Raw genomic sequence first — 13524 nt, 5'->3', positions numbered from 1 at the left:
CAAAGATCGCAAAGCCATTGGCGTCCTTAATGCGGAAGGAGAACAGGTTTGTTTCGGATGAGAGTTGTGAGGAGGCGTTTCTAACCCTCAAAGAACGACTCACTACAGCTCCTATCCTTGCACTACCGGATGGGAATGATAATTTCGAGGTGTATACTTGATGCTTCCAAGAAGGGTCCAAAGTGCGTATTGATGCAGAACGGGAAGGTAATCGCTTACGCTTCTCGACACTTGAAGACCTATGAGGAGAATTACCCTACTCATGATCTAGAGTTGGGGGTTGTGGTGTTTGCGCTCAAACTATGGCGACACTATCTTTATGGGGCTACCTTCAAAGTGTTTTCCGATCACAAGAGCTTAAAGTACATTTACACACGAAGAGTTGAACATGAGACAGAGGAGATGGATTGAATTGATTGGCGACTATGACATGGAGATACTTTATCATGAGGGGAAAGCGAATGTCGTAGCCGATGCCTTAAGCAGGAAATCCATCCATGCTTTGAACAGTGCTAGATCTAGAGTGAGGATGCATAATGAGTCATGGGGATGGGAATCCACGTGATTCGGCAAGGAGAGACTCTTGGGGACTTGACCGTAGAGCCGGAGTTATATGAGGAGATCGTAGAGCTACGAAAAACCGATGCTAGAATTCGTAAGTGGCGCGACAAGAGAACAGTGAAGCTGGGGTTGATTCCGTTTGTTTGTTATCCATGCTGATGGTAGTCTGAGGTTTGGGGGACGGTGGTGTGTTCCGGATAATGATGAGTGAAGAGGAAGATTCTTACGAGGCACATGCCACACCATACTCGGTTCATCCTGGGGAGATAAGTTGTACAAGGACCTCAAGAAGACCTTTTGGTGGCCGAATATGAAGAGGGAAGTTCTTTGAGTTCGTAGCTCGATGCTTGACATGCCGTAGAGTGAAGGGTGAACATAAGAGACCGCAAGGGAAGGTTCAACCACTAGATGTGCCAGAGTGGAAGTGGGAAAGCATTTCCATGGATTTCATTGTTGGGTTGCCTCGAACTCCGAAAGGTAACAATATGATTTGGGTGATCGTGGATAGGCTAACCAAGTCGGCTCACTTTATTCCCATGAAGGATACTTGGAGTAAAGGCCGAGTTGGCCAAGGCTTATGTTCGATGTGGTGAAGCCGCATGGTGTACCTAAGGATATCATTTCCGATAGAGACTCCAGGTTTCTATCCAAATTCTGGGAGAGTTCTGATCACTAATGGGTACTCGATTAAAGATGAGCACCGCTTTTCATCCAGCTACGGATGGTCGACGAAAGGACTATTCGGACACTCGAGGACATGTTGAGGGCTTGTGTTTTGGAGTTCGGCGGGTCTTGGGAGGATAGACTGGGGTTGATTGAGTTTTCATACAACAACAGTTACCACGCTAGTATTGGGATGGCTCCATTTGAGGCTCTGTATGGCAGGAAGTGTAGGAGTCCCGTGTGTTGGGATGATCGAGCTGATGCGGTAGTTTTGGGACCAGAGATGATTCAAGAGATGGTTGAACAGTGCGAGATCATTCGGCGAGAAGATGAGGGCTGCCCAGACCCGTGAAGAGCTATCCGACGCTAGGAGGAGCGACATTTCTTTCCAGGTGGGGGAGAAAGTACTTCTTAGAGTGTCCCCGATGAAGGGAGTGATGAGATTCGGGAAGCGGGGAAAGTTGAGCCAGAAGTTTATTGGGCCATATGAGATCCTGGATAGAGTTGGAGAAGTGGCATATCGGCTAGCTCTACCACCAGCTTTAGCCAGGGTACATAATGTCTTCCATGTTTCTCAGTTGCGGAGATATTTGAGTGACCCTTCGCATATTTTGAGCCATGATGTGGTCGAGGTGGATGAGCAGTTGACTTACATCGAGACGCCTAAGGAGATCTTGGACAGGAAGGTTAGGAAGACCAGGCACGGAGAGACGGCTTTAGTGAAAGTGTTGTGGTCTAATCATAAAGCAGAGGAGGCTACCTGGGAAACCGAGGCCGCGATGAGAGAGAGTTATCCACATCTGTTCACTTGAGGTAAGTTACGGGACGTAACTTTCTTTTTAGGAGGGTAGAATGTAACATTTCGTGTTTATATAGTCTAGTTGTGTGTTTGACCGTGTTAGTTATACGAGATGTCTTTTATATTTTCGTATGACATGTTTGGTATGGGAGCGAACTTCGGGACGAAGTTCTTTTTAAGGGGGGAAGACTGTAATACCCCGTATTTTATTATCGTTTGGGCGAGTTTTATTATTTAATGGTGACGTAAAGGTAATGATAAAAGCGTAAAATTAATGGTTTAATTTATATCGCGAAATGAGTCGGGTTATTAATTGAGTGGCATTTTTGGGTCGAGGGGTCATAACCCATTTACCCACTTATTACCCATTTACCCACCTACCATTTTACCTCACCAAACCCTAAAAACAAACCCTAATACACCTTTAAAACCCTATTCCCGTCCCTACCGTCATTTTTACATCACAAACATCAACCCCTTTTTCCTTTCACGTTCAAGCATTATACACGGCCAAAGAGAGCTCGCCGGTGAGTGTGGAGGGAGTAGGGTCTGCCAAGAGTCCAGGGGAGTCGTTGCTAGGGGTCGAGGGCGGTTGTACTGGTCGGAAAAGCTCAGGTCGACGGCCGTCACAGGTAAGGTTCCCTGTTTTCATTTCTGTCACACTGTTTTGTTTCGAGTTGTGCATCTTTTAGGGACTGTTGTGGTGGTCGTGGGGTTGTGGGATGTGTTGCTGGTGTAGAGTCGAGTCCGGTGGTTGTGGTTAGAGTGGTGGTCATCGCTGGTGGTGATTGCAGTGGTGGTGTTTAGGTGTCGGGGTTGGTGGGGCGTTTTTGGGTTGCATTTCAGACATAGGGTAAAGGGGTGGCACCACCGTGGACTCGGGGGAGGTCGAATCGGTGGTGCCACGTGTGTCGAGTCGCCGTGCGGCGGTGGCAATGGTGGTGGTTGGTAAGGTGGCGGGGGAGTGTCGTGGTGGTGTCGGGTTAAAAAGGGGGTCGTTCATGGCGTTTTGGTGGCGGTAGGTGGTGAACAGGTGTTGGTGGTGGTGGCTCTGACCGCCGGCGTGGGTCGACCACGTTGGTGGTGGTGGGAGGTGACCAGGCCAGACCTGGTGTCAGGCCTGGTGGTCGGCGGTGAGGGTTGGTGGCTGACGGGGAGAGTTTAGGCGGGTTGAAGAGGGGGTGTTTGGAAGTCGGGTTGGATTCTTGTATTTTGGGTCTTTTGTTGCGATTTTTATTTTAATGAGTCGGGAATATGTATATTTCCATTATTTACAATATTAGTTTTGATTATTAAGTTAAATTTAAGTAGCGGTGACGGAATAATGTAATTAAGCTTTTGAGTCGGGATTTTATTTCGGAAAGTTACTATTTTTAGTAACTTGCTATTTTTGGTAATTGCTACTTTGGGAAACTTCCCATTTTAGGAAACTTTCTATTTTGAGTAACTTATATTTTTAGTAATTTCTAAATTGGGAAAGTTTCTACTTATAGTAACTTTTGATTATGGGAACGGGATTAGTAAGAGAATTAATTATGTTATATATATATGTTTAGGTGGCGAGTTTCTGTGGAATACTTGATCTGCAGCTTAGCTTATTACCGCTATTTGAGGTAGGGGAATACACTGGACTTGATATATTACTATGTGATCGGATTGACTAAATCGGTGATTTACATGTTGTAATATGATTGCCTGATTTCATTTCGTTAAGTACTATTGTTGAACTGTTTTATTATATTATTACATTGGAGTTGGTGGAGGTGGTGATGATGACATGGTGATAAGGCCCAAAGGGTTCTGCAGACTTGCCCTGGTGTCCTCAACAAGCCGAAATGCGATCGGCTACGGTCGATATTTATAGTCTATCGGGGATCGGTATGGTCAAGGGTTGTCCGGGTTGTGAGTTGTGATGACGGTGTTGGTGATGGAGGAGTATGTGTTTTGTGTTACGATATATCATTACCTACTCGGCCTTCGTGGTCGACCCCGTGTATTCGTGTACGCCTGTGATGATCCAATTATTGGGGAGCAGATTGACAGGTATTCAGAGACTGATGGGAGCTGGCCGGGAAGAGAGCTTGGATGACTGACTTAGTGCCTAGCCCACCTTAGTCCTTTTAATAGTTTTATCAGACTTATCTTTTGGTCGTATTTGGAGACTTTGTTTAATTTCAGTTGTAATGTCACTTTAAACATTATAATAAAGTACTGTGTTTCTTTCCTTTGTTATCTACTGCCTCGGGTTTCCGAGATGGTAACACCATCATTTATCTGAGGAGTCCTAGTTCAGGTCCTTAAATAAATGGGGGTGTTACAACTATCTTTAGTCCTTTGTTTTGCATATTCTTTGAGATTTTGTTTCCTTGGTAGGAGAGGAGTGCAAACCTTGCATTTTCATGGCAAAATAGAGCTAAATTGATCGAATCTAATGACCAAAGCATCAAAGAGAAGACAAGACTAGAAGGCCTTTGTACATATTATAGTAGATGGGCAATGATGAAGAAATCTTTGCATCCCTGACAAAATCCCGGAGGATTATTGGAAGAAGAAAGGAAGAAAAGAAGAAAAGGATGGCTGGGACGAGATCCGCTCGTCCAACCATAAAGACGCCCGTCCAAGACTGAAAGAGTCCGAGCGTCTTTGCCATAGGGACGCTCGTCCAGAAGCCTCCCAGGACGCTCGTCCAAGCCAGCAGGCCACCCGTCCAGCCACCCCAGAATCCGCTCGTCCCGACCCTTGGACGCCCGGATTGTCTTACAGACCCATACGTCCTCTTCTTGCTCCATGAAAGATGCGCATATTTTTGGAAGACCGAGAAAAAGGAGAACCGCATCGTTTTCTGAGAGGAGCGATTCCTCAAGGATTTAATCGTCATTTAAGCCCTTAGAAAACCCTAATTTGTGTACCTAATCCCCACTATAAATACCCCATTACTCTAATTAGATTAAGGATGTTCTTCATATCAATCTTTAGTGCAGTTTATATCATTCTAATCTCTTCTTAATCTTGTAACCAACTTCTAATCAAATATTAATACGAATCTCATTTCTTTAATTTCTCTTTTGTTCATCTTTTATTTTGGGTAATTGAAGATTATTTGGGTTATTGTTGGGAGATTGACAACCTTCCAATCATTCATCAAGTACTTCTATTATTCTTTGGTTTATTTTGGAATCATCATTAGGTATAATTCTCTTAATCCCTTTTTAATTATTGTTAATCATCTTCATTTATTCATCATGTTTTGCTTTGTTAATATGATTGACAACCTTGTTAACATGTTAAACTTGATAATGAGTGAGTAGTTTCCTTAACTAGGGTTAATGGGTAATTAGGGGAAACCAACATGGGGGATGATTCATGCTTAATTTAATATGTTTTAATAATTTATTTGCTTGCTTGTTGTGATCTCAACTTATGCACATGTTATGTTTGATGAAATGCGAGCCTATGAATCCTTGCATTTTTTACCCATCATTTACCTTTTCAATGAGACTTGTAAGACACAAACAAACTCGAGTCTCATTAGACCATGCATATAGTTGAGTAGAGAGGATTAAGTCGACCTGTAGGTGTTGTACAATCTAATCGATTCGGCTCCAGGACCCAAACCTTCCTAGGATTGTAAGATATAAACCAACTCGATCTATCACAACAATAATTGCTTGCTTATAATTTGAGAATATGTTTGTATGATCAATTCCCATGAATCCCCTATGACCCCATGACACCCTGGTGCCTTTAATCAATTATTTACATCTCATTTTAATCATCTTGCTTGTTTACCTTTATTGCTATTTAGTTTAGTGATCTTCTTATCTCAACCCAAATTGTGACACCCCTAGACACCACTACTTGCATTCGAAAATCCTACATCAATACCCGTCCCTTGGGATCTGACCTTTACTTGCCTCTTTACTAATAGTAAAGTTGTTTATGAAGTTACAAATATTGTTTTGGTCTAGGTGCTCCTAACGACAAGTAACCGAAAATTAAGCTCCAAGTGAGTCCGACCAAAAATGGCGCCGTTGCCGGGGACGGTGTTAACTTGATTTGATTTTCTTAGATTGTTATTAGTTGTGTCTTTCTTTGCCTTGGGGAAGTAAGACTCCTCAAGGTTTGTTCTAATTGTTTTCAAGTTGTTTGATATTTTGCATGTCTAGAAGATCACAAGGTAACTTGTTACCCATTGATCACGAGATTGAAAGGACTTTGACAACCAATAGAAGGCTTACTAGAAACACTTTGAGAGGAATTGGTGAGGTTGTAGATATTCATTCTTTTGAGTTCATCAACCGTTTTGCAAGAGAAGGTGAGGAGAACCCAACACAAAATCAACCACCAAATCAAATACAAAATCAACCCACAATGCCTAAATTTTCATCACATTCCGTACCAACCGAGGAGAACCTACCCAATGGTACTCCCATACCACAACACTTAACCGGAAATTTCATTGCAAAATCCGCATTTATCCAATTAGTTGAAAGAAGCCAATTTGGGGGAATGCCTAGTGAAGACTCTCACTCTCACATGGAGACTTTTTGTGACTATTGTGATGCGATTTCACAAACTGGTGTTACTCAAGACCAAATTCGATGGGTCTTATTTCTTTTTTCTCTAATCGGCACCGCAAAACAATGGTTGAAAAGCTTTGATAAAGCTACTCTTGGAATTGACTCTTGGAAGAAGTTGGCTCTAGCTTTCTACAAAAAATTCTACCCTCCAGAAAAAAATAACATGCAAGAGCTCAAATTACGGGGTTTAAGCAAAGGGATGAAGAATCTTTGTATGAAGCTTGGGAGCGGTTGAAAGGAATTTGTCGCTCATGTCCTCATCATGGACTTAGCGAGTGGTTATTGGTACAACAATTTTGGAATGGTCTTTATGAAGACTCAAGAAACATTCTCAACATGGGATCAAATGGAATGTTCACCGAAGTTGACGATAATCAAACTTGGAACAAGATTGAGGAAATGGCGGTCCATAATTCACAATATAGTAGACCTCGCAAACCTACTAGAGGAGGAAAGCATGAAGTGGACTCTATTACTCAATTGGGTGCTCAACTTAGTGCCCATATTGATACCATCAACTTGAAGTTTGAGAAGGCTATGGCTAAACTTGAAGAAGCCTCAAAATCACCAAAGTATCAAGTTAATGCCATGGTAGCATCTTCATCAATCCCAAGTGGGATATGTGAGAATTGTGGAACTTTGGGACATGAGCAAAGTGAATGTAGGGGAACAAATGAACAAGTAAATGCTTTCCAAGCATACAAGAGTGGTACCCCTTATTCAAACTATTACAATGAAAACACCAAATTCCATCCAAATCTCTCATACAAAAGCCAAAATGTTCAAAACCCTCAACCAACATACACCCCACCTCCCATGAGAAACCAAAATCAAAGACCCTTTTACAACCAAAACCAAGGTTACCAAAATCAAACTCCATACAATCAACAAAATGACCAAGGTTTTGATGTTCAAAAAGCAGTCCTTCAAATGCAAAAGAATCAACAAGAATTTTTCACTCAAATGCAAAAAGATAGCCAAGCAAAGGACATCACCATCAACAACATCCTAGCCCACACAAAAATATTGGAAACTCAATTGACCCAACTAGCATCTTCAAACTATCAAAGACAAAAGGGGCAATTACCACCTCAAAGTAATCCCCCAAGACATGAAACAGTTAGTGCCATTCACTTAAGGAGTGGTACGAGATATGAAGGACCAAAGAAGCAAGTTGAGGATGAAGTTGTGGAAGCTAGTGACAAAGAAGAAGTTGTGCAAAATTCTAAAGAAGATGAACCAACAAAAGAAGAAGTTTCAAAGAAAAGTCAAGAAAAGGCCAAGGAGACGGAGCCCATTATGATTAGACTTCCATTCCCAAGTCGTCAAGCTAAGCCTAAGTTTGATGACCAACTTGGAAAATTCATGGAAATTGTGAAAAATTTGGAAGTCTCGATTCCTTTTACGGATTTAATCAATCACGTGCCGGCCTATGCGAAGTACATGAAGGACATCATTACGAAAAAGAAGTCGACCCAGAAGCTTGAAACTATCGCCTTCACTAAGGTGAGTAGTGCAATCCTTCAAGGGAATTAACCTCCGAAACTTAAAGACCTGGGAAGCTTCTCAATACCGTGTACCATTGGCGACACCACGATCAACAAGGCTTTGTGTGATCTAGGAGCAAGCGTGAGTGTTATGCCGTATTCGGTTAGTAAAAGGCTAGGGATGGGAGAGCTTAAATGTACAAACATCACACTCCAAATGGCCGATAGATCGACGAAGACACCGTTAGGGATATGGGAAGATGTTCCCGTGAGAATCGGTAAATTTTTCATCCCGGTGGACTTTGTCATGGTTGACATGGAAAAGACTCCAATATTCCGATCATCCTAGGTAGACCTTTATTGCACACCGCGGGTGCGGTGATAGATGTGAAGCACGGAGAGCTTACTCTCGAAGTAGGAGACGAGACCATAACTTTCAATCTTGACAAGACCATGAGAGCTCCCCGATTGCATGAACCATGCTTTATGGTTGATCACTATAGCCGGAAAGATGATAGGAAGAAGTCGGAATTCCAATGGAAAAAGAAAGTTGATGATGCTCCATCAAAAGAGCAAGGAAATAGCAACAAAGAGAGCTTGAAAAGCTCACCCATGACAAGTGAAGAGGATGGCCTCATTGGCCAAAACAATAAAGAAGGAGAGTTGTCTCTATCAACGCAAGAAATTTTTAATGATCAAGTAGACAAAGTTTGCGGTCTTTGGGATGATGAGTTCGAAGGGATATTCAATCCCTACATTGATAATGCTATGAACCAAGACCATCACGGAGAACAACAAGTGCAAAGATCTATTGAGGATCTTTATCATGACAATGAACAAGCTTTCGACTATTTCTTCAAGGTGTTGAGTAACATCAACAACACCTTGAACATGCCCCCTTGACATCTCACATTGGATGAGAGTTTGGTGGAGTCCTCCCTAACCCACCATTTGTAAATATTCTAACTCCCTAACTTGCATTTCAATTTTTACATTGCATTCTTTGTCATTTTTGGATTTATATTTTTGTGCCTTGATCAAGATATTCATCATTTTGAGAGAAGTGAGGGAGGGACTTATGATTTCATTAATGTGTAGTGCTTTGACTAAGTGTTGGGATAGCAATTGCCTAGGCTATTCATGCCTTTGTAGTGCCCCTAAAATGAAGAACACGAGAATTGAAGAATGAAAATGCTACGGGTTATGCAGTACCCGCGGATGGACCCGAATCCGTGTGGACAAGGAAGAATCCGAGCGGCCAAAAGGGAATCCGCTCGTCGTCAAGGAATCCGAGCGTCCAAGATACAATCCGCTCGTCTGGCAGAGCTGCAGAATTCAAAAAACTGGTCTGTCACAGAATCCGAGCGTTCGAATTAAGAATCCGCTCGTCTGATTCTGGACGATCGTCTTACAGAAAACACGCTCGTCTTTATGCTGTTGATTTTTAAGGTTTCTGTCTGTAACGGAATCCGAGCGTCCGTACAGGAAGACGCTCGTCCCAAATTGAAAGATTCGCTCGTCTTTGCTGAAGACGCTCGTCCTGTGGCGTCATTTCCTGAGGTAAAACACGAAGAATCCGAATGTCCAGATCCTTGGTCTGCTCGTCCCCTGCTGCTGTTTCAAAAATAACAGGTCTTTTAAACCCTTTTCCCTCATTCATTTTCATTTCTTCTACATTCAAACACTACCCAAAACCCAAAAAACCCCAAAAACCCTCATCCTCTACATCTACAAAACCAAATTTCCTCAACCAAATCAAATCCAAACTTCCTCACAACAAAAATTAATCACTCCTTTTACAACAACAATTGATTTCAACACCAAAATCTTCAACTTTTTAGTCGATTTTTAAGATACAAAGCAACATTCGTTCATCTTAAATCGATTTGGGCATAACTAAAAATTGGAGATTTCAATCTTTCTTTGGTGTAATCAAGAATGGAAAGAACTAAAGGAGGTAACAAGGCACCCCCAAAGAAGACACTTTCAAAAAGGCAATAAGCTCTTCAAGCAAAACAATTGTCAAAGGCATTGGTAGTCCATGAGGCAAGGTTGGAGGTTCAACAAGGTCCCCCTATGGAAGCTACAACATCAACAACTCCGGTCATTGAGCAATTATCCAATTATCCGGAGGTAATTTTCACTTTCGACTCTCATAGGGATAAATTTATTCTCTTTGCTAAGAAGACCATTATGCCTACAAAATTTATTTGTGAAGATGCTTTGACAAAGTTGGGTGTTCTTGAACAAACCAAAACCTTCTTTGAGGCTATTGATGCGTGTCCTAAATATGTTGTTTTACACCCTATTTTACACGCATTTCAGAGCTCATTTGTGTAGTTTAAGCTACTATTTTCCCTATTTCCGTCTACTTTTGTGTTTTTGTGTAATATTGCAGAAATGTGAAGAATCCAGCAGAAATCAAGCCGAATCTGTCCCCGAGTACCTAGCATTGCATTTGACATGAAGTATTTACTTGGGAAGCGAACTTGGTGCGCGTATCGAGGCCCGAAAGACGAATTCACGAAGCTTTTGGAGCCATGTACCTGTTGAAGTGCTCGATAGACTGGTGCTTTCAGTCGATCGACCAGAGCACGATTTACAGAAGTTGTTGTTCAGCGCATTTCAGTCGATCGACCAGCCCCGTTGGTCGATCGACCAAACCGATAATCTGACGGGAATTAAAAGACGAGAAGTTAGAAGCCCATTGTAATTAGGTTATGAGGATTAGGTTACGTGATAGTTTCTATATAACGTAACTCCTCCTCAGCATCTATCAGGCAGTTTTATCATTGAGTTCTTAACATACAATTCAAAATTCATTAGTTTAGTTTAGTTTTCGTCAATAAAATTTACCTTTCGCATTAAGCCTTGGTTCTTTCCCCTGCAATTCTTCTTACGGTATTCTTCTGTTCTTTGTTTAGTTTATTGTTTTAAAATTCCTCCGTAGTTAGACTTGCTAGTTTAGATCTCCCAAAGCCGAATTATCGTTTCATGTTAGTTATTTATTTAGTTAATTCAATTATGCATTCAGTAGCTTTATTCGTTAGCCTTATTGTCGTTTCTATCATAATCATGAGTAGCTAAATCCCTTGTGCTAGGATGTAGGGGATCTGTAGTGTAGGCGGCGTAAAATAGGAAGGCTGAAATCGCGCCATGGTCGATCGACTGGCTTACCTGGTAGATCGACCGGCTCCCGTGAGATTACCTTCGTTTTAATTGATTTAATTGCTATATTTGACAAATCGAGTGCACGCGACTAGTTGAATGCTTAGGAATTGACCGACCCGATAAGATCGAAAGATAGGGGAGGGAAATAGACTACTTAATTAAGACGACTAAATTAAAAAGATCGAGAGATAAGTTAATTTAGACTTGTAAATCACTTTTCAGGATGAGAGTCAGCATTAGTAATATTAGGGACCCGTAGCTAGATCGAAAGATGTTACCTGTTAAGAATGGACCAAGAGGACTTCTTATTTTCCCGTCTCATGTGATTGTTTTAGACTTACCTAGTATACGGCCGCCAAAACTACAGTGAACCGAACATCTTAGCATCCTTTTAATATTTGATTATATCCATTTTCTTTATTTGCTCAATTATTTGCCTTAGTTTAATTTTGATTTTATTGTCAGTAGTTATAGAACAATTCAAAACAAACCCCCACTCATTTGTTACTTAAGACTAAAATCGGACAACTATTAATTGCATCGCCTCTCTGTGGTTCGAACTTGACTACCACTAGCTATAGTAGTAGTTTGGACTTATAAATTTATCTTTGGTACTCTACGACGGTATAAGCTATGGGATTGGGTAAATTATTTACCATGAAAGAATTTACATACCCCTCCCTCACCTTGGAATTTTTGAGTTCCTTGAAAGTCGCAAGGGTGGAGACTAGAACCCACATCAAGTTTCGTCTTGCAAATGTTGATAGACGCATCACTTATGGCGAATTGAGTAAGATTTTAGGCCTTAGCGATACGCCGAAATATACAAAGATCCCCGATAAGTATGACCCCGCTCCTCTTTGGGAGGCAATTTCCGGAAAGAAATTTGTGCGCTTTCATGATTGTCGTACTCTATTAGTCCACCATCCGGGCATTAGAGTGTGGCATAAGGTCATTGGGAATACTTTAATAGCAAGAAATGGCACTAATCATCTTACCAAGCTCAATTGTGTTCTTCTTGAGTCGGCCTTGAACATAAGAAGGGAATATACTAAGCCATATAATGCTCTAAGACTTTTGGTTGAACGATGGCTTAATGTCGATTGTGGTAAAGTGGGCACCGCTTTCATTGTAAATGGAGGACTAGTTACCCATTTAACCAAGCACTTTAACCCAAATTTAAACAAAGACAACACTTATGTGGCGGTTAAAGGAGGTCATCTCATTGATATGGACACCATGATTCACAAGTTTAAGTGGGTCAAGCATGATTCTCTTGACACCAAATATGGGTGGTTAACCAATGAAGCTAGATCCTTCACCTTGCCTTCAAAGATTTCCTGATTGAGTGTTCACCGACCAAACTACCTTCTTCCACTCTCTGAGGAGACCGAGTATATTATTCAACAACAAAGAGGCGAGATTGACGAGCCCTCCTCCTCCATTATCACACCACCCTACCCATTTGAGTATCACGAGTTCAAACCCAAGGATGTCGAGGTAGGAAATGATTACATGACTCTACTCATGAGAGAAATGCACAAGCAAGCTTACAATGATAGAGTGGATGCTTACAAGGCCCAATATCCGCCCCTCCTACATCTAGCTAGGCAAGGACTTCTTGATCCATCATGTCATTTGCCTAGTTGGGCGGATAGGGAAGTTTTCTTTCCTAGCACCTCTAGTGGTGGAAGACCGGGTGGAGAGGAGAATGTTGATGATGAGGGTGTTGCTAAAGAAGGTGAAGAAGAAGAGGTTCAAGAAGGTGTTCAAGAAGAAGAAGCTCAAGAAGAGGAAGAATAAAGTGAGGAAGAGCAAGGAAGTGAAAGTGGGAGTGGAGATGATTCCACATCTATGGAGGAAGATGATGATAATGATGATATGATGGAGGATTAGAAAACCTTGGAGGCTCCTACATTCTTTCACCCCTCTTATGGTTTGTCTACTTCTTTTGTTTTCTTTATTTTATTTTGATCATTTGTGGAGTCCTAGCAACATGGAGGACTAACACCTTAGCTTCATTAAGGTGTTCTTTTTATTGTTCCCAACTTGTAAAATCCAAAATGGCAATTTATAGTTTCATGCATTGCATTCCATATGCATGAACTACCCCAAAATTCAAGACGTTAGAAATAATGTCTATATTGGTTTGGGGAACTCCATGCATATGCATCGGGAGCTAATTTAAATTATGCTCTCCACCATAACAAAAACACATACATCATGTAGTGTAGTTTAGTATAGTTTGCATTTAGTTTAGAAA

General features: G+C 41.6%; 1 non-coding gene across 1 annotated transcript; it reads right to left on the bottom strand.

Annotated features, from left to right (window-relative positions):
• Positions 1-6766: 6766 nt before the first annotated feature.
• On the bottom strand, positions 6767-6872 carry LOC141624776 (small nucleolar RNA R71). The gene has a single exon (XR_012534581.1). It is a non-coding gene; the product is annotated as a small nucleolar RNA R71 (small nucleolar RNA).
• Between the last annotated feature and the right edge of the window lie 6652 nt (positions 6873-13524).

The sequence above is a fragment of the Silene latifolia genome, chromosome X (assembly GCF_048544455.1).
Source record: "Silene latifolia isolate original U9 population chromosome X, ASM4854445v1, whole genome shotgun sequence".
Taxonomy (NCBI): Eukaryota; Viridiplantae; Streptophyta; class Magnoliopsida; order Caryophyllales; family Caryophyllaceae; genus Silene; species Silene latifolia.
Note: the sequence above shows the minus strand (reverse complement) of the source record. Positions and strands in the feature narration are given on the sequence as shown.